The following is a 24,075-nucleotide window of genomic DNA, read 5'->3' as shown; positions in this document are numbered from 1 at the left end:
TTATGAAATGTGTAATGTCATGTGTAATGTGTAATGTGTAGTGTGTGGCCTTGAAATTTTAGCATGTCTACGTAATTATGAATAAATGCTTCTTGAGACACACAGTGTTGCTTCTTTGCATGCATCAAACGAATTGTTTCTGGCTATATGCATCCATGCATCAGTTTGAGAGGGGTGGAAATGGGACACTTGGGTGAATCAAAACTGCCCCAAAAGTACCCCCACCCACTTTAAATACAGTTTTTTCTAAGTCAATTTGGTACATTTCTCAGATCCGATTTGAAATTCTCAAAACTTCTTGTTCAATCCTTACATCCTTGTGTCACTTGTGCACATCAAACAAGCATTTTCTCATTTCTTTGAACAAGTTGCAAATGCTTTGGTATATCCATGCAAATGATTATGACACAATTCTGTGCAGATTCCTACATTATCAATTGCTTATGTCATGTTGATCAAAATGCATTATAATCGGTCTCTGTTGAATAGTATAATCCCCCACGACATTTAAGCACTAGTTTTACAATATCAAGTAAATATACTTCAAGTAAACAGTGGCATTTTATTTTACTCAATTTAGTGTTTCGCATTACTATATTCTTTCCACATAGGACTGCAAGACAACTTCACTGGGTTGCAGACGGCCCCTTTTCACACCTAAACAGTCTTTTGACTCTCTCTACAGGGATCTCATCCCTGAACAAGAGAGGGGCAGATTGGAGATGACCTGCCAAAGTACATGTTAGTTTGGGACAATGTCAGTTTCCATCGCTCCAACATCATCAGGCAATGGTTTGCGGCCCACAACAGGATGCTGGTGGAGTTCCTCTCACCCTACTCAACCCAGTTGAGGAATTTTTCTCAGCATGAAGATTAAAAGTATATGATCGCCAGCAGCATACACAGATGACCCTTCTGGCTGCCATGGATGTAACGTGTGATGACATCACAGCTGATGCCTGCAGAGGCTGGATTAGACACTCTGAAAGATGATTTTCACGCTGTATCACAAGAGAAGATATTTGTTGTGATGTGGATGAGAATCCGTTAACCAAAATATAGGGAGCGTCAGGAGGTGTAGGAAGACTGCACTGTAATTCCACTGCACTGCATGTACAGTTTTCCCTAAGGAGATTGTCTTATGTTCAGATTTCTACATTTGTTTGTGCTATGCAGTGCTGTCTTTTCCTGTCTGCATCGCAATGACACTGTCTGTCTAGATATTATTGTACAAACAGTAAAAGCGTTAACGTGAATCATGTGCCGTCTCTTGCAATCAAACAATCAAAACCAGAAATGCACTTACTGTTTTGCAAATGTCAAGGATGATTCGAGAAATGCTCCACTCATCACTCTCAGGTCACTCCGCTGCACACGTCTGATCACTTCTTTGTCACCCCCGACCTCACCGCTCCAGACAACGCAGATGTCTTACCGCTGGTCACTTTCCGGCGCTACCTACGGTCCCTCCCTCCTGCTTTTCCTCTGCTGTCTTGTCTGCACTCCGACCCTCTGAGGAGCTCTCTCTTTTGAATACCAACAGTGCCACAGACACTCTGTGTTCCACGCTTACATCCTGCTTGGACAACCTATGCCCTCTTACATCTGGACCAGCCCGTGCATCCCTGTCTGCCCCCTGGTTATCGGATGTACCACGTGAGCATTGCGCCAGCCTCCGGTCAGCTGAGAGAAAATGGCACAAGTCAAAAGACCATACTGACCTCTCTCTCAACCAGTCTCTCCTCTCTACTTTCTCCGTTGACGTCACCTCTGCAAAAACTGATTATAACCACTCAAAGATCAGCAACTCTCCTGACTCTCGCACACTCTTAAAAACCTTCTCTGCTCTCCTCTGTCCGCCTGCTCCCACACCTTCATCGGAGTTAACGGCTGATGATTTTGCATCATTCTTCGTAAAGAAAACTACCGCCATCAACAGCCAATTTTCTACACCACCATCACCCGCCTTTTCTCCTCTGTCTGAAGATGATGTTTCCAAGATCATTGGTTCCAACCACCCTACCACCTGCCCACTGTATCCCATCTCCACCCATCTCCTCCATGTTATCTCTCCAGCAGTTGTGCCTGGTCTGACCCACATCATCAACTCTTTGCTCACCACTGGGACATTTCCCACTGCGTTCAAAGAGGCCTGCATCACACCGCTACTGAAGAAACCCACTCTCAACCTTACACTGCTAGAACACTAAAGGCTGGTGTAGTGTGTGAAAACGCATATCTTCCGTCAAAATGTAGATGACTGATTTTAACCTCTAATTCTTAACTGTCTTCTTAAAAATTTTTTTTTTACTTACCTCACTATTCTTAGCTTTGTATACTGTGCTAGGCTTTAATGGACTGGATTTAATTAACTTATGCATTTTGTTGCCTATATTGTTATAATTGCTTCCAATGTTTCCTCGTCTGTAAGTCGCTTTGGAAAAAAGCGTCTGCTAAATGACTAAATGTAAATTTTATGAAATGTGTAATATCATGTGTAATGTGTAATGTGCAGTGTGTGGCCTTGAAATTTTAGCATGTCTACGTAATCATGAATAAATGCTTCTTGAGACACACAGTGTTGCTTCTTTGCATGCATCAAACGAATTGTTTCTGGCTATATGCATCCATGCATCAGTTTGAGAGGGGTGGAAATGGGACACTTGGGTGAAACAAAACTGCCCCAAAAGTACCCCCACCCACTTTAAATACAGTTTTTTCTAAGTCAATTTGGTACATTTCTCAGATCCAATTTGAAATTCTCAAAACTTCTTGTTCAAGCCTTACATCCTTGTGTCACTTGTGCACATCAAACAAGCATTTTCTCATTTCTTTGAACAAGTTGCAAATGCTTTGGTATTTCCATGCAAATGATTATGACACAATTCTGTGCAGATTCCTACATTATCAATTGCTTATATCATGTTGATCAAAATGCATTATAATGGGTCTCTGTTGAATAGTATAACCCCCTACGACATTTAAGCACTAGTTTTACAATATACAGTAAGTATACTTCAAGTAAACAGTGTCATTTTATTTTACTCAATTTAGTGTTTCGCATTACTATATTCTTTCCACATAGGACTGCAAGACAACTTGACTGGGTTGCAACCGGCCCCTTTTCACACCTAAACAGTCTTTTGACACTCTCTACAGGGATCTCATCCCTGAACAAGAGAGGGTGCAGATTGGAGATGACCTGCCAAAGTACATGTTAGTTTGGGACAATGTCAGTTTCCATCGCTCCAACATCATCAGGCAATGGTTTGCGGCCCACAACAGGATGCTGGTGGAGTTCCTCTCACCCTACTCAACCCCGTTGAGGAATTTTTCTCAGCATGAAGATTAAAAGTATATGATCGCCAGCAGCATACACAGATGACCCTTCTGGCTGCAATGGATGTAACGTGTGATGACATCACAGCTGATGCCTGCAGAGGCTGGATTAGACACTCTGAAAGATGACTTTCACGCTGTATCGCAAGAGAAGATATTTGTTGTGATGTGGATTAGAATCCGTTGCCCAAAATATAGGGAACGTCAGGAGGTGTAGGAAGACTGCACTGTAATTCTACTGCACTGCATGTACAGTTTTCCCTAAGGAGATTGTCTTATGTTCAGATTTCTACATTTGTTTGTGCTATGCAGTGCTGTCTTTTCCTGTCTGCATCGCAATGACACTGTCTGTCAATAAATTATTGTACAAACAGTAAAAGCGTTAACGTGAATCATGTGCCGTCTCTTGCAATCAAAAAATCAAAACCAGAAATGCACTTACTGTTTTGCAAATGTCAAGGATGATTCGAGAAATGCTCCACTCATCACTCTCAGGTCACTCCGCTGCAGACGTCTGATCACTTCTTTGTCACCCCCAACCTCACCGCTCCAGACAACGCAGATGTCCTACCGCTGGTCACTTTCCGGCGCTACCTACGGTCCCTCCCTCCTGCTTTTCCTCTGCTGTCTTGTCTGCACTCCCCCCCTCTGAGGAGCTCTCTCTTTTGAATACCAACAGTGCCACAACACTCTGTGTTCCACGCTTACATCCTGCTTGGACAACCTATGCCCTCTTACATCTGGACCAGCCCGTGCATCCCTGTCTGCCCCCCGGTTATCGGATGTACCACGTGAGCATCGCGCCAGCCTCCGGTCAGCTGAGAGAAAATGGCACAAGTCAAAAGACCATACTGACCTCTCTCTCAACCAGTCTCTCCTCTGTACTTTTTCCGTTGACGTAACCTCTGCAAAAACTGATTATAACCACTAGAAGATCAGCAACTCTCCTGACTCTCGCACACTCTTAAAAACCTTCTCTGCTCTCCTCTGTCCGCCTGCTCCCACACCTTCATCGGAGTTTACGGCTGATGATTTTGCATCGTTCTTCGTAAAGAAAACTACTGCCATCAACAGCCAATTTTCTACACCACCATCACCCGCCTTTTCTCCTCTGTCTGAAGATGATGTCTCCAAGGTCATTGGTTCCAACCACCCTACCACCTGCCCACTGGATCCCATCTCCACCCATCTCATCCATGTTATCTCTCCAGCAGTTGTGCCTGGTCTGACCCACATCATCAACTCTTTGCTCACCACTGGGACATTTCCCACTGCGTTCAAAGAGGCCTGCATCAAACCGCTATTGAAGAAACCCACTCTCAACCTTACACTGCTAGAACACTACAGGCCGGTGTAGTGTGTGAAAACGCATATCTTCCGTCAAAATGTAGATGACTGATTTTAACCTCTAATTCTTTTCTGTCTTCTTAAAAGATTTTTTTTACTTACCTCACTATTCTTAGCTTTTTATGCTGTGCTAGGCTTTAATGGACTGGATTTAATTAACTTATGCATTTTGTTGCCTATATTGTTATAATTGCTTCCAATGTTTCCTCGTCTGTAAATCGCTTTGGAAAAAAGCGTCTGCTAAATGACTAGATGGAAATTTTATGAAATGTGTAATGTCATGTGTAATGTGTAATGTGTAGTGTGTGGCCTTGAAATTTAAGCATGTCTACGTCATCATGAATAAATGCTTCTTGAGACACACAGTGTTGCTTCTTTGCATGCATCAAACGAATTGTTTCTGGCTATATGCATCCATGCATCAGTTTGAGAGGGGTGGAAATGGGACACTTGGGTGAAACAAAACTGCCCCAAAAGTACCCCCACCCACTTTAAATACAGTTTTTTCTAAGTCAATTTGGTACATTTCTCAGATCCGATTTGAAATTCTCAAAACTTCTTGTTCAACCCTTACATCTTGTGTCACTTGTGCACATCAAACAAGCATTTTCTCATTTCTTTGAACAAGTTGCAAATGCTTTGGTATATCCATGCAAATGATTATGACACAATTCTGTGCAGATTCCTACATTATCAATTGCTTATATCATGTTGATCAAAATGCATTATAATGGGTCTCTGTTGAATAGTATAACCCCCACGACATTTAAGCACTAGTTTTACAATATACAGTAAGTATACTTCAAGTAAACAGTGGCATTTTATTTTACTCAATTTAGTGTTTCGCATTACTATATTCTTTCCACATAGGACTGCAAGACAACTTGACTGGGTTGCAGACGGCCCCTTTTCACACCTAAACAGTCTTTTGACACTCTCTACAGGGATCTCATCCCTGAACAAGAGAGGGGGCAGATTGGAGATGACCTGCCAAAGTACATGTTAGTTTGGGACAATGTCAGTTTCCATCGCTCCAACATCATCAGGCAATGGTTTGCGGCCCACAACAGGATGCTGGTGGAGTTCCTCTCACCCTACTCAACCCCGTTGAGGAATTTTTTATGATTTTCACGCTGTATCACAAGAGAAGATATTTGTTGTGATGTGGATTAGAATCCGTTGCCCAAAATATAGGGAACGTCAGGAGGTGTAGGAAGACTGCACTGTAATTCTACTGCACTGCATGTACAGTTTTCCCTAAGGAGATTGTCTTATGTTCAGATTTCTACATTTGTTTGTGCTATGCAGTGCTGTCTTTTCCTGTCTGCATCGCAATGACACTGTCTGTCAATAAATTATTGTACAAACAGTAAAAGCGTTAACGTGAATCATGTGCCGTCTCTTGCAATCAAAAAATCAAAACCAGAAATGCACTTACTGTTTTGCAAATGTCAAGGATGATTCGAGAAATGCTCCACTCATCACTCTCAGGTCACTCCGCTGCAGACGTCTGATCACTTCTTTGTCACCCCCAACCTCACCGCTCCAGACAACGCAGATGTCCTACCGCTGGTCACTTTCCGGCGCTACCTACGGTCCCTCCCTCCTGCTTTTCCTCTGCTGTCTTGTCTGCACTCCCCCCCTCTGAGGAGCTCTCTCTTTTGAATACCAACAGTGCCACAACACTCTGTGTTCCACGCTTACATCCTGCTTGGACAACCTATGCCCTCTTACATCTGGACCAGCCCGTGCATCCCTGTCTGCCCCCCGGTTATCGGATGTACCACGTGAGCATCGCGCCAGCCTCCGGTCAGCTGAGAGAAAATGGCACAAGTCAAAAGACCATACTGACCTCTCTCTCAACCAGTCTCTCCTCTGTACTTTTTCCGTTGACGTAACCTCTGCAAAAACTGATTATAACCACTAGAAGATCAGCAACTCTCCTGACTCTCGCACACTCTTAAAAACCTTCTCTGCTCTCCTCTGTCCGCCTGCTCCCACACCTTCATCGGAGTTTACGGCTGATGATTTTGCATCGTTCTTCGTAAAGAAAACTACTGCCATCAACAGCCAATTTTCTACACCACCATCACCCGCCTTTTCTCCTCTGTCTGAAGATGATGTCTCCAAGGTCATTGGTTCCAACCACCCTACCACCTGCCCACTGGATCCCATCTCCACCCATCTCATCCATGTTATCTCTCCAGCAGTTGTGCCTGGTCTGACCCACATCATCAACTCTTTGCTCACCACTGGGACATTTCCCACTGCGTTCAAAGAGGCCTGCATCAAACCGCTATTGAAGAAACCCACTCTCAACCTTACACTGCTAGAACACTACAGGCCGGTGAAGTGTGTGAAAACGCATATCTTCCGTCAAAATGTAGATGACTGATTTTAACCTCTAATTCTTTTCTGTCTTCTTAAAAGATTTTTTTTACTTACCTCACTATTCTTAGCTTTTTATGCTGTGCTAGGCTTTAATGGACTGGATTTAATTAACTTATGCATTTTGTTGCCTATATTGTTATAATTGCTTCCAATGTTTCCTCGTCTGTAAATCGCTTTGGAAAAAAGCGTCTGCTAAATGACTAGATGGAAATTTTATGAAATGTGTAATGTCATGTGTAATGTGTAATGTGTAGTGTGTGGCCTTGAAATTTAAGCATGTCTACGTCATCATGAATAAATGCTTCTTGAGACACACAGTGTTGCTTCTTTGCATGCATCAAACGAATTGTTTCTGGCTATATGCATCCATGCATCAGTTTGAGAGGGGTGGAAATGGGACACTTGGGTGAAACAAAACTGCCCCAAAAGTACCCCCACCCACTTTAAATACAGTTTTTTCTAAGTCAATTTGGTACATTTCTCAGATCCGATTTGAAATTCTCAAAACTTCTTGTTCAACCCTTACATCTTGTGTCACTTGTGCACATCAAACAAGCATTTTCTCATTTCTTTGAACAAGTTGCAAATGCTTTGGTATATCCATGCAAATGATTATGACACAATTCTGTGCAGATTCCTACATTATCAATTGCTTATATCATGTTGATCAAAATGCATTATAATGGGTCTCTGTTGAATAGTATAACCCCCACGACATTTAAGCACTAGTTTTACAATATACAGTAAGTATACTTCAAGTAAACAGTGGCATTTTATTTTACTCAATTTAGTGTTTCGCATTACTATATTCTTTCCACATAGGACTGCAAGACAACTTGACTGGGTTGCAGACGGCCCCTTTTCACACCTAAACAGTCTTTTGACACTCTCTACAGGGATCTCATCCCTGAACAAGAGAGGGGGCAGATTGGAGATGACCTGCCAAAGTACATGTTAGTTTGGGACAATGTCAGTTTCCATCGCTCCAACATCATCAGGCAATGGTTTGCGGCCCACAACAGGATGCTGGTGGAGTTCCTCTCACCCTACTCAACCCCGTTGAGGAATTTTTCTCAGCATGAAGATTAAAAGTATATGATCGCCAGCAGCATACACAGATGACCCTTCTGGCTGCCATTGATGTAACGTGTGATGACATCACAGCTGATGCCTGCAGAGGCTGGATTAGACACGCTGAAAGATGTTTTTCACGCTGTATCGCAAGAGAAGATATTTGTTGTGATGTGGATGAGAATCCGTTGCCCAAAATATAGGGAACGTCAGGAGGTGTAGGAAGACTGCACTGTAATTCCACTGCACTGCATGTACAGTTTTCCCTAAGGAGATTGTCTTATGTTCAGATTTCTACATTTGTTTGTGCTATGCAGTGCTGTCTTTCCCTGTCTGCATCGCAATGACACTGTCTGTCAAGAAATTATTGTACAAACAGTAAAAGCGTTAACGTGAATCATGTGCCGTCTCTTGCAATCAAACGATCAAAACCAGAAATGCACTTACTGTTTTGCAAATGTCAAGGATGACTCGAGAAATGCTCCACTCATCACTCTCAGGTCACTCCGCTGCACACGTCTGATCACTTCTTTGTCACCCCCGACCTCACGGCTCCAGACAACGCAGATGTCTTACCGCTGGTCACTTTCCGGTGCTACCTACGGTCCCTCCCTCCTGCTTTTCCTCTGCTGTCTTGTCTGCACTCCCCCCCTCTGAGGAGCTCTCTCTTTTGAATACCAAAAGAGCCACAGACACTCTGTGTTCCACGCTTACATCCTGCTTGGACAACCTATGCCCTCTTACATCTGGACCAGGCCGTGCATCCCTGTCTGCCCCCTGGTTATTGGATGTACCACGTGAGCATCGCGCCTGCCTCCGGTCAGCTGAGAGAAAATGGCACAAGTCAAAAGACCATACTGACCTCTCTCTCAACCAGTCTCTCCTCTCTACTTTCTCCGTTGACGTCACCTCTTCAAAAACTGATTATAACCACTCGAAGATCAGCAACTCTCCTGACTCTCGCACACTCTTAAAAACCTTCTCTGCTCTCCTCTGTCCGCCTGCTCCCACACCTTCATCGGAGTTAACGGCTGATGATTTTGCATCGTTCTTCGTAAAGAAAATTACCGCCATCAACAGCCAATTTTCTACACCACCATCACCCGCCTTTTCTCCTCTGTCTGAAGATGATGTTTCCAAGGTCATTGGTTCCAACCACCCTACCACCTGCCCACTGGATCCCATCCCCACCCATCTCCTCCATGCCATCTCTCCAGCAGTTGTGCCTGGTCTGACCCACATCATCAACTCTTTGCTCACCACTGGGACATTTCCCACTGCGTTCAAAGAGGCCTGCATCACACCTCTACTGAAGAAACCCACTCTCAACCTTACACTGCTAGAACACTACAGGCCGGTGTAGTGTGTGAAAACGCATATCTTCCCTCAAAATTTAGATGACTGATTTTAACCTCTAATTCTTTTCTCTCTTCTTAAAAAATTTTTTTTTACTTACCTCACTATTCTTAGCTTTGTATACTGTGCTAGGCTTTAATGGACTGGATTTAATTAACTTATGCATTTTGTTGCCTATATTGTTATAATTTCTTCCAATGTTTCCTCGTCTGTAAGTCGCTTTGGAAAAAAGCGTCTGCTAAATGACTAGATGTAAATTTTATGAAATGTGTAATGTCATGTGTAATGTGTAATGTGTAGTGTGTGGCCTTGAAATTTAAGCATGTCTACGTAATCATGAATAAATGCTTCTTGAGACACACAGTGTTGCTTCTTTGCATGCATCAAACGAATTGTTTCTGGCTGTATGCATCCATGCATCAGTTTGAGAGGGGTGGAAATGGGACACTTGGGTGAAACAAAACTGCCCCAAAAGTACCCCCACCCACTTTAAATACAGTTTTTTCTAAGTCAATTTGGTACATTTCTCAGATCCGATTTGAAATTCTCAAAACTTCTTGTTCAATCCTTACATCCTTGTGTCACTTGTGCACATCAAACAAGCATTTTCTCATTTCTTTGAACAAGTTGCAAATGCTTTGGTATATCCATGCAAATGATTATGACACAATTCTGTGCAGATTCCTACATTATCAATTGCTTATATCATGTTGATCAAAATGCATTATAATGGGTCTCTGTTGAATAGTATAACCCCCCACGACATTTAAGCACTAGTTTTACAATATACAGTAAGTATACTTCAAGTAAACAGTGGCATTTTATTTTACTCAATTTAGTGTTTCGCATTACTATATTCTTTCCACATAGGACTGCAAGACAACTTGACTGGGTTGCAGACGGCCCCTTTTCACACCTAAACAGTCTTTTGACACTCTCTACAGGGATCTCATCCCTGAACAAGAGAGGGGGCAGATTGGAGATGACCTGCCAAAGTACATGTTAGTTTGGGACAATGTCAGTTTCCATCGCTCCAACATCATCAGGCAATGGTTTGCGGCCCACAACAGGATGCTGGTGGAGTTCCTCTCACCCTACTCAACCCGTTGAGGAATTTTTCTCAGCATGAAGATTAAAACTATATGATCGCCAGCAGCATACACATATGACCCTTCTGGCTGCCATGGATGTAACGTGTGATGACATCACAGCTGATGCCTGCAGAGGCTGGATTAGACACTCTGAAAGATGATTTTAACGCTGTATCGCAAGAGAAGATATTTGTTGTGATGTGGATTAGAATCCGTTGCCCAAAATATAGGGAACGTCAGGAGATGTAGGAAGACTGCACTGTAATTCCACTGCACTGCATGTACAGTTTTCCCTAAGGAGATTGTCTTATGTTCAGATTTCTACATTTGTTTGTGCTATGCAGTGCTGTCTTTTCCTGTCTGCATCGCGATGACACTGTCTGTCAAGAAATTATTGTACAAACAGTAAAAGCGTTAACGTGAATCATGTGCCGTCTCTTGCAATCAAACAATCAAAACCAGAAATGCACTTACTGTTTTGCAAATGTCAAGGATGATTCGAGAAATGCTCCACTCATCACTCTCAGGTCACTCCGCTGCACACGTCTGATCACTTCTTTGTCACCCCCGACCTCACCGCTCCAGACAACGCAGATGTCTTACCGCTGGTCACTTTCCGGTGCTACCTACGGTCCCTCCCTCCTGCTTTTCCTCTGCTGTCTTGTCTGCACTCCCCCCCTCTGAGGAGCTCTCTCTTTTGAATACCAACAGTGCCCCAGAAACTCTGTGTTCCACGCTTACATCCTGCTTGGACAACCTATGCCCTCCTACATCTGGACCAGCCCGTGCATCCCTGTCTGCCCCCTGGTTATCGGATGTACCACGTGAGCATCGCGCCAGCCTCCGGTCAGCTGAGAGTAAATGGCACAAGTCAAAAGACCATACTGACCTCTCTCTCAACCAGTCTCTCCTCTGTACTTTCTCCGTTGACGTCACCTCTGCAAAAACTGATTATAACCACTCGAAGATCAGCAACTCTCCTGACTCTCGCACACTCTTAAAAACCTTCTCTGCTCTCCTCTGTCCGCCTGCTCCCACACCTTCATCGGAGTTAACGGCTGATGATTTTGCATCGTTCTTCGTAAAGAAAATTACCGCCATCAACAGCCAATTTTCTACACCACCATCACCCGCCTTTTCTACTCTGTCTGAAGATGATGTTTCCAAGGTCATTGGTTCCAACCACCCTACCACCTGCCCACTGGATCCCATCCCCACCCATCTCCTCCATGCCATCTCTCCAGCAGTTGTGCCTGGTCTGACCCACATCATCAACTCTTTGCTCACCACTGGGACATTTCCCACTGCGTTCAAAGAGGCCTGCATCACACCGCTACTGAAGAAACCCACTCTCAACCTTACACTGCTAGAACACTACAGGCCGGTGTAGTGTGTGAAAATGCATATCTTCCGTTAAAATTTAGATGACTGATTTTAACCTCTAATTCTTCGATGTCTTCTTAAAAAAAAGTTTTTACTTACCTCACTTTTCTTAGCGTTGTATACCGTCCAAGGCTTTAATGGACTGGATTTAATTAACTTCTGCATTTTTTTGCCTATATTGTTATAATTGCTTCCAATGTTTCCTCGTCTGTAAATCGCTTTGGATAAAAACGTCTGCTAAATGACTAAATGTAAATTTTATGAAATTTGTAATGTCATGTGTAATGTGTAGTGTGTGGCCTTGAAATTTTAGCATGTCTACGTGATCATGAATAAATGCTTCTTGAGACACACAGTGTTGCTTCTTTGCATGCATCAAACGAATTGTTTCTGGCTATATGCATCCATGCATCAGTTTGAGAGGGGTGGAAATGGGACACTTGGGTGAAACAAAACTGCCCCAAAAGTACCCCCACCCACTTTAAATACAGTTTTTTCTAAGTCAATTTGGTACATTTCTCAGTTGCGATTTGAAATTCTCAAACTTCTTGTTCAAGCCTTACATCCTTGTGTCACTTGTGCACATCAAACAAGCATTTTCTCATTTCTTTGAACAAGTTGCAAATGCTTTGGTATATCCATGCAAATGATTATGACACACTTCTGTGCAGATTCCTACATGATCAATTGCTTATGTCATGTTGATCAAAATGCATTATAATGGGTCTCTGTTGAATAGTATAATCCAACACGACATTTAAGCACTAGTTTTACAGTATACAGTAAGTATACTTCAAGTAAACAGTGGCATTTTATTTTACTCAATTTAGTGTTTCGCATTACTATATTCTTTCCACATAGGACTGCAAGACAACTTGACTGGGTTGCAGACGGCCCCTTTTCACACCTAAACAGTCTTTTGACACTCTCTACAGGGATCTCATCCCTGAACAAGAGAGGGGGCAGATTGGAGATGACCTGCCAAAGTACATGTTAGTTTGGGACAATGTCAGTTTCCATCGCTCCAACATCATCAGGCAATGGTTTGCGGCCCACAACAGGATGCTGGTGGAGTTCCTCTCACCCTACTCAACCCCGTTGAGGAATTTTTTATGATTTTCACGCTGTATCACAAGAGAAGATATTTGTTGTGATGTGGATTAGAATCCGTTGCCCAAAATATAGGGAACGTCAGGAGGTGTAGGAAGACTGCACTGTAATTCTACTGCACTGCATGTACAGTTTTCCCTAAGGAGATTGTCTTATGTTCAGATTTCTACATTTGTTTGTGCTATGCAGTGCTGTCTTTTCCTGTCTGCATCGCAATGACACTGTCTGTCAATAAATTATTGTACAAACAGTAAAAGCGTTAACGTGAATCATGTGCCGTCTCTTGCAATCAAAAAATCAAAACCAGAAATGCACTTACTGTTTTGCAAATGTCAAGGATGATTCGAGAAATGCTCCACTCATCACTCTCAGGTCACTCCGCTGCAGACGTCTGATCACTTCTTTGTCACCCCCAACCTCACCGCTCCAGACAACGCAGATGTCCTACCGCTGGTCACTTTCCGGCGCTACCTACGGTCCCTCCCTCCTGCTTTTCCTCTGCTGTCTTGTCTGCACTCCCCCCCTCTGAGGAGCTCTCTCTTTTGAATACCAACAGTGCCACAACACTCTGTGTTCCACGCTTACATCCTGCTTGGACAACCTATGCCCTCTTACATCTGGACCAGCCCGTGCATCCCTGTCTGCCCCCCGGTTATCGGATGTACCACGTGAGCATCGCGCCAGCCTCCGGTCAGCTGAGAGAAAATGGCACAAGTCAAAAGACCATACTGACCTCTCTCTCAACCAGTCTCTCCTCTGTACTTTTTCCGTTGACGTAACCTCTGCAAAAACTGATTATAACCACTAGAAGATCAGCAACTCTCCTGACTCTCGCACACTCTTAAAAACCTTCTCTGCTCTCCTCTGTCCGCCTGCTCCCACACCTTCATCGGAGTTTACGGCTGATGATTTTGCATCGTTCTTCGTAAAGAAAACTACTGCCATCAACAGCCAATTTTCTACACCACCATCACCCGCCTTTTCTCCTCTGTCTGAAGATGATGTCTCCAAGGTCATTGGTTCCAACCACCCTACCACCTGCCCACTGGATCCCATCTCCACCCATCTCATCCATGTTATCTCTCCAGCAGTTGTGCCTGGTCTGACCCACATCATCAACTCTTTGCTCACCACTGGGACATTTCCCACTGCGTTCAAAGAGGCCTGCATCAAACCGCTATTGAAGAAACCCACTCTCAACCTTACACTGCTAGAACACTACAGGCCGGTGAAGTGTGTGAAAACGCATATCTTCCGTCAAAATGTAGATGACTGATTTTAACCTCTAATTCTTTTCTGTCTTCTTAAAAGATTTTTTTTACTTACCTCACTATTCTTAGCTTTTTATGCTGTGCTAGGCTTTAATGGACTGGATTTAATTAACTTATGCATTTTGTTGCCTATATTGTTATAATTGCTTCCAATGTTTCCTCGTCTGTAAATCGCTTTGGAAAAAAGCGTCTGCTAAATGACTAGATGGAAATTTTATGAAATGTGTAATGTCATGTGTAATGTGTAATGTGTAGTGTGTGGCCTTGAAATTTAAGCATGTCTACGTCATCATGAATAAATGCTTCTTGAGACACACAGTGTTGCTTCTTTGCATGCATCAAACGAATTGTTTCTGGCTATATGCATCCATGCATCAGTTTGAGAGGGGTGGAAATGGGACACTTGGGTGAAACAAAACTGCCCCAAAAGTACCCCCACCCACTTTAAATACAGTTTTTTCTAAGTCAATTTGGTACATTTCTCAGATCCGATTTGAAATTCTCAAAACTTCTTGTTCAACCCTTACATCTTGTGTCACTTGTGCACATCAAACAAGCATTTTCTCATTTCTTTGAACAAGTTGCAAATGCTTTGGTATATCCATGCAAATGATTATGACACAATTCTGTGCAGATTCCTACATTATCAATTGCTTATATCATGTTGATCAAAATGCATTATAATGGGTCTCTGTTGAATAGTATAACCCCCACGACATTTAAGCACTAGTTTTACAATATACAGTAAGTATACTTCAAGTAAACAGTGGCATTTTATTTTACTCAATTTAGTGTTTCGCATTACTATATTCTTTCCACATAGGACTGCAAGACAACTTGACTGGGTTGCAGACGGCCCCTTTTCACACCTAAACAGTCTTTTGACACTCTCTACAGGGATCTCATCCCTGAACAAGAGAGGGGGCAGATTGGAGATGACCTGCCAAAGTACATGTTAGTTTGGGACAATGTCAGTTTCCATCGCTCCAACATCATCAGGCAATGGTTTGCGGCCCACAACAGGATGCTGGTGGAGTTCCTCTCACCCTACTCAACCCCGTTGAGGAATTTTTCTCAGCATGAAGATTAAAAGTATATGATCGCCAGCAGCATACACAGATGACCCTTCTGGCTGCCATTGATGTAACGTGTGATGACATCACAGCTGATGCCTGCAGAGGCTGGATTAGACACGCTGAAAGATGTTTTTCACGCTGTATCGCAAGAGAAGATATTTGTTGTGATGTGGATGAGAATCCGTTGCCCAAAATATAGGGAACGTCAGGAGGTGTAGGAAGACTGCACTGTAATTCCACTGCACTGCATGTACAGTTTTCCCTAAGGAGATTGTCTTATGTTCAGATTTCTACATTTGTTTGTGCTATGCAGTGCTGTCTTTCCCTGTCTGCATCGCAATGACACTGTCTGTCAAGAAATTATTGTACAAACAGTAAAAGCGTTAACGTGAATCATGTGCCGTCTCTTGCAATCAAACGATCAAAACCAGAAATGCACTTACTGTTTTGCAAATGTCAAGGATGACTCGAGAAATGCTCCACTCATCACTCTCAGGTCACTCCGCTGCACACGTCTGATCACTTCTTTGTCACCCCCGACCTCACGGCTCCAGACAACGCAGATGTCTTACCGCTGGTCACTTTCCGGTGCTACCTACGGTCCCTCCCTCCTGCTTTTCCTCTGCTGTCTTGTCTGCACTCCCCCCCTCTGAGGAGCTCTCTCTTTTGAATACCAAAAGAGCCACAGACACTCTGTGTTCCACGCTTACATCCTGCTTGGACAACCTATGCCCTCTTACATCTGGACCAGGCCGTGCATCCCTGTCTGCCCCCTGGTTATTGGATGTACCACGTGAGCATCGCGCCTGCCTCCGGTCAGCTGAGAGAAAATGGCACAAGTCAAAAGACCATACTGACCTCTCTCTCAACCAGTCTCTCCTCTCTACTTTCTCCGTTGACGTCACCTCTTCAAAAACTGATTATAACCACTCGAAGATCAGCAACTCTCCTGACTCTCGCACACTCTTAAAAACCTTCTCTGCTCTCCTCTGTCCGCCTGCTCCCACACCTTCATCGGAGTTAACGGCTGATGATTTTGCATCGTTCTTCGTAAAGAAAATTACCGCCATCAACAGCCAATTTTCTACACCACCATCACCCGCCTTTTCTCCTCTGTCTGAAGATGATGTTTCCAAGGTCATTGGTTCCAACCACCCTACCACCTGCCCACTGGATCCCATCCCCACCCATCTCCTCCATGCCATCTCTCCAGCAGTTGTGCCTGGTCTGACCCACATCATCAACTCTTTGCTCACCACTGGGACATTTCCCACTGCGTTCAAAGAGGCCTGCATCACACCTCTACTGAAGAAACCCACTCTCAACCTTACACTGCTAGAACACTACAGGCCGGTGTAGTGTGTGAAAACGCATATCTTCCCTCAAAATTTAGATGACTGATTTTAACCTCTAATTCTTTTCTCTCTTCTTAAAAAATTTTTTTTTACTTACCTCACTATTCTTAGCTTTGTATACTGTGCTAGGCTTTAATGGACTGGATTTAATTAACTTATGCATTTTGTTGCCTATATTGTTATAATTTCTTCCAATGTTTCCTCGTCTGTAAGTCGCTTTGGAAAAAAGCGTCTGCTAAATGACTAGATGTAAATTTTATGAAATGTGTAATGTCATGTGTAATGTGTAATGTGTAGTGTGTGGCCTTGAAATTTAAGCATGTCTACGTAATCATGAATAAATGCTTCTTGAGACACACAGTGTTGCTTCTTTGCATGCATCAAACGAATTGTTTCTGGCTGTATGCATCCATGCATCAGTTTGAGAGGGGTGGAAATGGGACACTTGGGTGAAACAAAACTGCCCCAAAAGTACCCCCACCCACTTTAAATACAGTTTTTTCTAAGTCAATTTGGTACATTTCTCAGATCCGATTTGAAATTCTCAAAACTTCTTGTTCAATCCTTACATCCTTGTGTCACTTGTGCACATCAAACAAGCATTTTCTCATTTCTTTGAACAAGTTGCAAATGCTTTGGTATATCCATGCAAATGATTATGACACAATTCTGTGCAGATTCCTACATTATCAATTGCTTATATCATGTTGATCAAAATGCATTATAATGGGTCTCTGTTGAATAGTATAACCCCCCACGACATTTAAGCACTAGTTTTACAATATACAGTAAGTATACTTCAAGTAAACAGTGGCATTTTATTTTACTCAATTTAGTGTTTCGCATTACTATATTCTTTCCACATAGGACTGCAAGACAACTTGACTGGGTTGCAGACGGCCCCTTTTCACACCTAAACAGTCTTTTGACACTCTCTACAGGGATCTCATCCCTGAACAAGAGAGGGGGCAGATTGGAGATGACCTGCCAAAGTACATGTTAGTTTGGGACAATGTCAGTTTCCATCGCTCCAACATCATCAGGCAATGGTTTGCGGCCCACAACAGGATGCTGGTGGAGTTCCTCTCACCCTACTCAACCCGTTGAGGAATTTTTCTCAGCATGAAGATTAAAACTATATGATCGCCAGCAGCATACACATATGACCCTTCTGGCTGCCATGGATGTAACGTGTGATGACATCACAGCTGATGCCTGCAGAGGCTGGATTAGACACTCTGAAAGATGATTTTAACGCTGTATCGCAAGAGAAGATATTTGTTGTGATGTGGATTAGAATCCGTTGCCCAAAATATAGGGAACGTCAGGAGATGTAGGAAGACTGCACTGTAATTCCACTGCACTGCATGTACAGTTTTCCCTAAGGAGATTGTCTTATGTTCAGATTTCTACATTTGTTTGTGCTATGCAGTGCTGTCTTTTCCTGTCTGCATCGCGATGACACTGTCTGTCAAGAAATTATTGTACAAACAGTAAAAGCGTTAACGTGAATCATGTGCCGTCTCTTGCAATCAAACAATCAAAACCAGAAATGCACTTACTGTTTTGCAAATGTCAAGGATGATTCGAGAAATGCTCCACTCATCACTCTCAGGTCACTCCGCTGCACACGTCTGATCACTTCTTTGTCACCCCCGACCTCACCGCTCCAGACAACGCAGATGTCTTACCGCTGGTCACTTTCCGGTGCTACCTACGGTCCCTCCCTCCTGCTTTTCCTCTGCTGTCTTGTCTGCACTCCCCCCCTCTGAGGAGCTCTCTCTTTTGAATACCAACAGTGCCCCAGAAACTCTGTGTTCCACGCTTACATCCTGCTTGGACAACCTATGCCCTCCTACATCTGGACCAGCCCGTGCATCCCTGTCTGCCCCCTGGTTATCGGATGTACCACGTGAGCATCGCGCCAGCCTCCGGTCAGCTGAGAGTAAATGGCACAAGTCAAAAGACCATACTGACCTCTCTCTCAACCAGTCTCTCCTCTGTACTTTCTCCGTTGACGTCACCTCTGCAAAAACTGATTATAACCACTCGAAGATCAGCAACTCTCCTGACTCTCGCACACTCTTAAAAACCTTCTCTGCTCTCCTCTGTCCGCCTGCTCCCACACCTTCATCGGAGTTAACGGCTGATGATTTTGCATCGTTCTTCGTAAAGAAAATTACCGCCATCAACAGCCAATTTTCTACACCACCATCACCCGCCTTTTCTACTCTGTCTGAAGATGATGTTTCCAAGGTCATTGGTTCCAACCACCCTACCACCTGCCCACTGGATCCCATCCCCACCCATCTCCTCCATGCCATCTCTCCAGCAGTTGTGCCTGGTCTGACCCACATCATCAACTCTTTGCTCACCACTGGGACATTTCCCACTGCGTTCAAAGAGGCCTGCATCACACCGCTACTGAAGAAACCCACTCTCAACCTTACACTGCTAGAACACTACAGGCCGGTGTAGTGTGTGAAAATGCATATCTTCCGTTAAAATTTAGATGACTGATTTTAACCTCTAATTCTTCGATGTCTTCTTAAAAAAAAGTTTTTACTTACCTCACTTTTCTTAGCGTTGTATACCGTCCAAGGCTTTAATGGACTGGATTTAATTAACTTCTGCATTTTTTTGCCTATATTGTTATAATTGCTTCCAATGTTTCCTCGTCTGTAAATCGCTTTGGATAAAAACGTCTGCTAAATGACTAAATGTAAATTTTATGAAATTTGTAATGTCATGTGTAATGTGTAGTGTGTGGCCTTGAAATTTTAGCATGTCTACGTGATCATGAATAAATGCTTCTTGAGACACACAGTGTTGCTTCTTTGCATGCATCAAACGAATTGTTTCTGGCTATATGCATCCATGCATCAGTTTGAGAGGGGTGGAAATGGGACACTTGGGTGAAACAAAACTGCCCCAAAAGTACCCCCACCCACTTTAAATACAGTTTTTTCTAAGTCAATTTGGTACATTTCTCAGTTGCGATTTGAAATTCTCAAACTTCTTGTTCAAGCCTTACATCCTTGTGTCACTTGTGCACATCAAACAAGCATTTTCTCATTTCTTTGAACAAGTTGCAAATGCTTTGGTATATCCATGCAAATGATTATGACACACTTCTGTGCAGATTCCTACATGATCAATTGCTTATGTCATGTTGATCAAAATGCATTATAATGGGTCTCTGTTGAATAGTATAATCCAACACGACATTTAAGCACTAGTTTTACAGTATACAGTAAGTATACTTCAAGTAAACAGTGGCATTTTATTTTACTCAATTTAGTGTTTCGCATTACTATATTCTTTCCACATAGGACTGCAAGGCAACTTCACTGGGTTGCAGACGGCCCCTTTTCACACCTAAACAGTCTTTTGACACTCTCTACAGGGATCTCATCCCTGAACAAGAGAGGGGGCAGATTGGAGATGACCTGCAAAAGTACATGTTAGTTTGGGACAATGTCAGTTTCCTTCGCTCCAACATCATCAGGCAATGGTTTGCGGCCCACAACAGGATGCTGGTGGAGTTCCTCTCACCCTACTCAACCCCGTTGAGGAATTTTTCTCAGCATGAAGATTAAAAGTATATGATCGCCAGCAGTATACATAGATGACTCTTCTGGCTGCCATGGATGTAACGTGTGATGACATCACAGCTGATGCCTGCAGAGGCTGGATTAGACACTCTGAAAGATGATTTTCTCTCTGTATCGCAAGAGAAGATATTTGTTGTGATGTGGATGAGAATCCGTTGCCCAAAATATAGGGAACGTCAGGAGGTGTAGGAAGACTGCACTGTAATTCCACTGCACTGCATGTACAGTTTTCCCTAAGGAGATTGTCTTATGTTCAGATTTCTACATTTGTTTGTGCTATGCAGTGCTGTCTTTTCCTGTCTGCATCGCAATGACACTGTCCGTCAAGAAATTATTGTACAAACAGTAAAAGCGTTAACGTGAATCATGTGCCGTCTCTTGCAATCAAAAAATCAAAACCAGAAATGCACTTACTGTTTTGCAAATGTCAAGAATGATTCGAGAAATGCTCCACTCATCACTCTCAGGTCACTCTGCTGCACACGTCTGATCACTTCTTTGTCACCCCCAACCTCACCGCTCCAGACAACACAGATGTCTTACCGCTGGTCACTTTTAGGCGCTACCTACGGTCCCTCCCTCCTGCTTTTCCTCTGCTGTCTTGTCTGCACTCCCCCCCTCTGAGGAGCTCTCTCTTTTGAATACCAACAGTGCCACAGACACTTTGTGTTCCACGCTTACATCCTGCTTGGACAACCTATGCCCTCTTACATCTGGACCAGCCCGTGCATCCCTGTCTGCCCCCTGGTTATCGGATGTACCACGTGAGCATCGCGCCAGCCTCCGGTCAGCTGAGAGAAAATGGCACGAGTCAAAAGACCATACTGACCTCTCTCTCAACCAGTCTATCCTCTCTACTTTCTCCGTTGACGTCACCTCTGCAAAAACTGATTATAACCACTCGAAGATCAGCAACTCTCCTGACTCTCGCACACTCTTAAAAACCTTCTCTGCTCTCCTCTGTCCGCCTGCTCCCGCACCTTCATCGGAGTTAACGGCTGATGATTTTGCATCGTTCTTCGTAAAGAAAACTACCGCCATCAACAGCCAATTTTCTACACCACCATCACCCGCCTTTTCTACTCTGTCTGAAGATGATGTTTCCAAGGTCATTGGTTCCAACCACCCTACCACCTGCCCACTGGATCCCATCTCTACCCATCTCCTCCTTGTTATCTCTCCAGCAGTTGTGCCTGGTCTGACCCACATCATCAACTCTTTGCTCACCACTGGGACATTTCCCACTGCGTTCAAAGAGGCCTGCATCAAACCGCTACTGAAGAAACCCACTCTCAACCTTACACTGCTAGAACACTACAGGCCGGTGTAGTGTGTGAAAACGCATATCTTCTGTCAAAATGTAGATGACTGATTTTAACCTCTAATTCTTTTCTGTCTTCTTAAAAAAAAATTGTTGTACTTACCTCACTATTCTTAGCTTTTTATACTGTGCTAGGCTTTAATGGACTGGATTTAATTAACTTATGCATTTTGTTGCCTATATTGTTATAATTGCTTCCAATGTTTCCTCGTCTGTAAGTCGCTTTGGAAAAAAGCGTCTGCTAAATGACTAAATTTAAATTTTATGAAATGTGTAATATCATGTGTAATGTGTAATGTGCAGTGTGTGGCCTTGAAATTTTAGCATGTCTACGTAATCATGAATAAATGCTTCTTGAGACACACAGTGTTGCTTCTTTGCATGCATCAAACGAATTGTTTCTGGCTATATGCATCCATGCATCAGTTTGAGAGGGGTGGAAATGGGACACTTGGGTGAAACAAAACTGCCCCAAAAGTACCCCCACCCACTTTAAATACAGTTTTTTCTAAGTCAATTTGGTACATTTCTCAGATCTGATTTGAAATTCTCAAAACTTCTTGTTCAAGCCTTACATCCTTGTGTCACTTGTGCACATCAAACAAGCATTTTCTCATTTCTTTGAACAAGTTGCAAATGCTTTGGTATATCCATGCAAATGATTATGACACAATTCTGTGCAGATTCCTACATTATCAATTGCTTATGTCATGTTGATCAAAATGCATTATAATGGGTCTCTGTTGAATAGTATAATCCAACACGACATTTAAGCACTAGTTTTACAATATACAGTAAGTATACTTCAAGTAAACAGTGGCATTTTATTTTACTCAATTTATTGTTTCGCATTACTATATTCTTTCCACATAGGACTGCAAGACAACTTCACTGGGTTGCAGACGGCCCATTTTCACACCTAAACAGTCTTTTGACACTCTCTACAGGGATCTCATCCCTGAACAAGAGAGGGGGCAGATTGGAGATGACCTGCCAAAGTACATGTTAGTTTGGGACAATGTCAGTTTCCTTCGCTCCAACATCATCAGGCAATGGTTTGCGGCCCACAACAGGATGCTGGTGGAGTTCCTCTCACCCTACTCAACCCCGTTGAGGAATTTTTCTCAGCATGAAGATTAAAAGTATATGATCGCCAGCAGCATACACAGATGACCCTTCTGGCTGCCATGGATGTAACGTGTGATGACATCACAGCTGATGCCTGCAGAGGCTGGATTAGACGCTCTGAAAGATGATTTTCACGCTGTATCGCAAGAGAAGATATTTGTTTTGATGTGGATGAGAATCCGTTGCCCAAAATATAGGGAACGTCAGGAGGTGTAGGAAGACTGCACTGTAATTCCACTGCACTGCATGTACAGTTTTCCCTAAGGAGATTGTCTTATGTTCAGATTTCTACATTTGTTTGTGCTATGCAGTGCTGTCTTTTCCTGTCTGCATCGCAATGACACTGTCTGTCAATAAATTATTGTACAAACAGTAAAAGCGTTAACGTGAATCATGTGCCGTCTCTTGCAATCAAACAATCAAAACCAGAAATGCACTTACTGTTTTGCAAATGTCGAGGATGATTCGAGAAATGCTCCATTCATCACTCTCAGGTCACTCCGCTGCACACGTCTGATCACGTCTTTGTCACCCCCGACCTCACCGCTCCAGACAACGCAGATGTCTTACCGCTGGTCACTTTCCGGCGCTACCTACGGTCCCTCCCTCCTGCTTTTCCTCTGCTGTCTTGTCTGCACTCCCCCCCTCTGAGGAGCTCTCTCTTTTGAATACCAACAGTGCCACAGATACTCTGTGTTCCACGCTTACATCCTACTTGGACAACCTATGCCCTCTTACATCTGGACCAGCCCTTGCATCCCTGTCTGCCCCCTGGTTATCGGATGTATCACGTGAGCATCGCGCCAGCCTCCGGTCAGCTGAGAGAAAATGGTACAAGTCAAAAGACCCTACTGAACTCTCTCTCAACCAGTCTCTCCTCTCTACTTTCTCCGTTGACGTCACCTCTGCAAAAACTGATTATAACCACTCGAAGATCAGCAACTCTCCTGACTCTCGCACACTCTTAAAAACCTTCTCTGCTCTCCTCTGTCCGCCTGCTCCCGCACCTTCATCGGAGTTAACGGCTGATGATTTTGCATCGTTCTTCGTAAAGAAAACTACCGCCATCAACAGCCAATTTTCTACACCACCATCACCCGCCTTTTCTACTCTGTCTGAAGATGATGTTTCCAAGGTCATTGGTTCCAACCACCCTACCACCTGCCCACTGGATCCCATCTCTACCCATCTCCTCCTTGTTATCTCTCCAGCAGTTGTGCCT

The sequence above is a fragment of the Barbatula barbatula genome (genome assembly GCF_947034865.1).
Source record: "Barbatula barbatula genome assembly, chromosome: 15".
NCBI lineage: Eukaryota > Metazoa > Chordata > Actinopteri > Cypriniformes > Nemacheilidae > Barbatula > Barbatula barbatula.
This window is presented reverse-complemented; position numbering follows the sequence as displayed.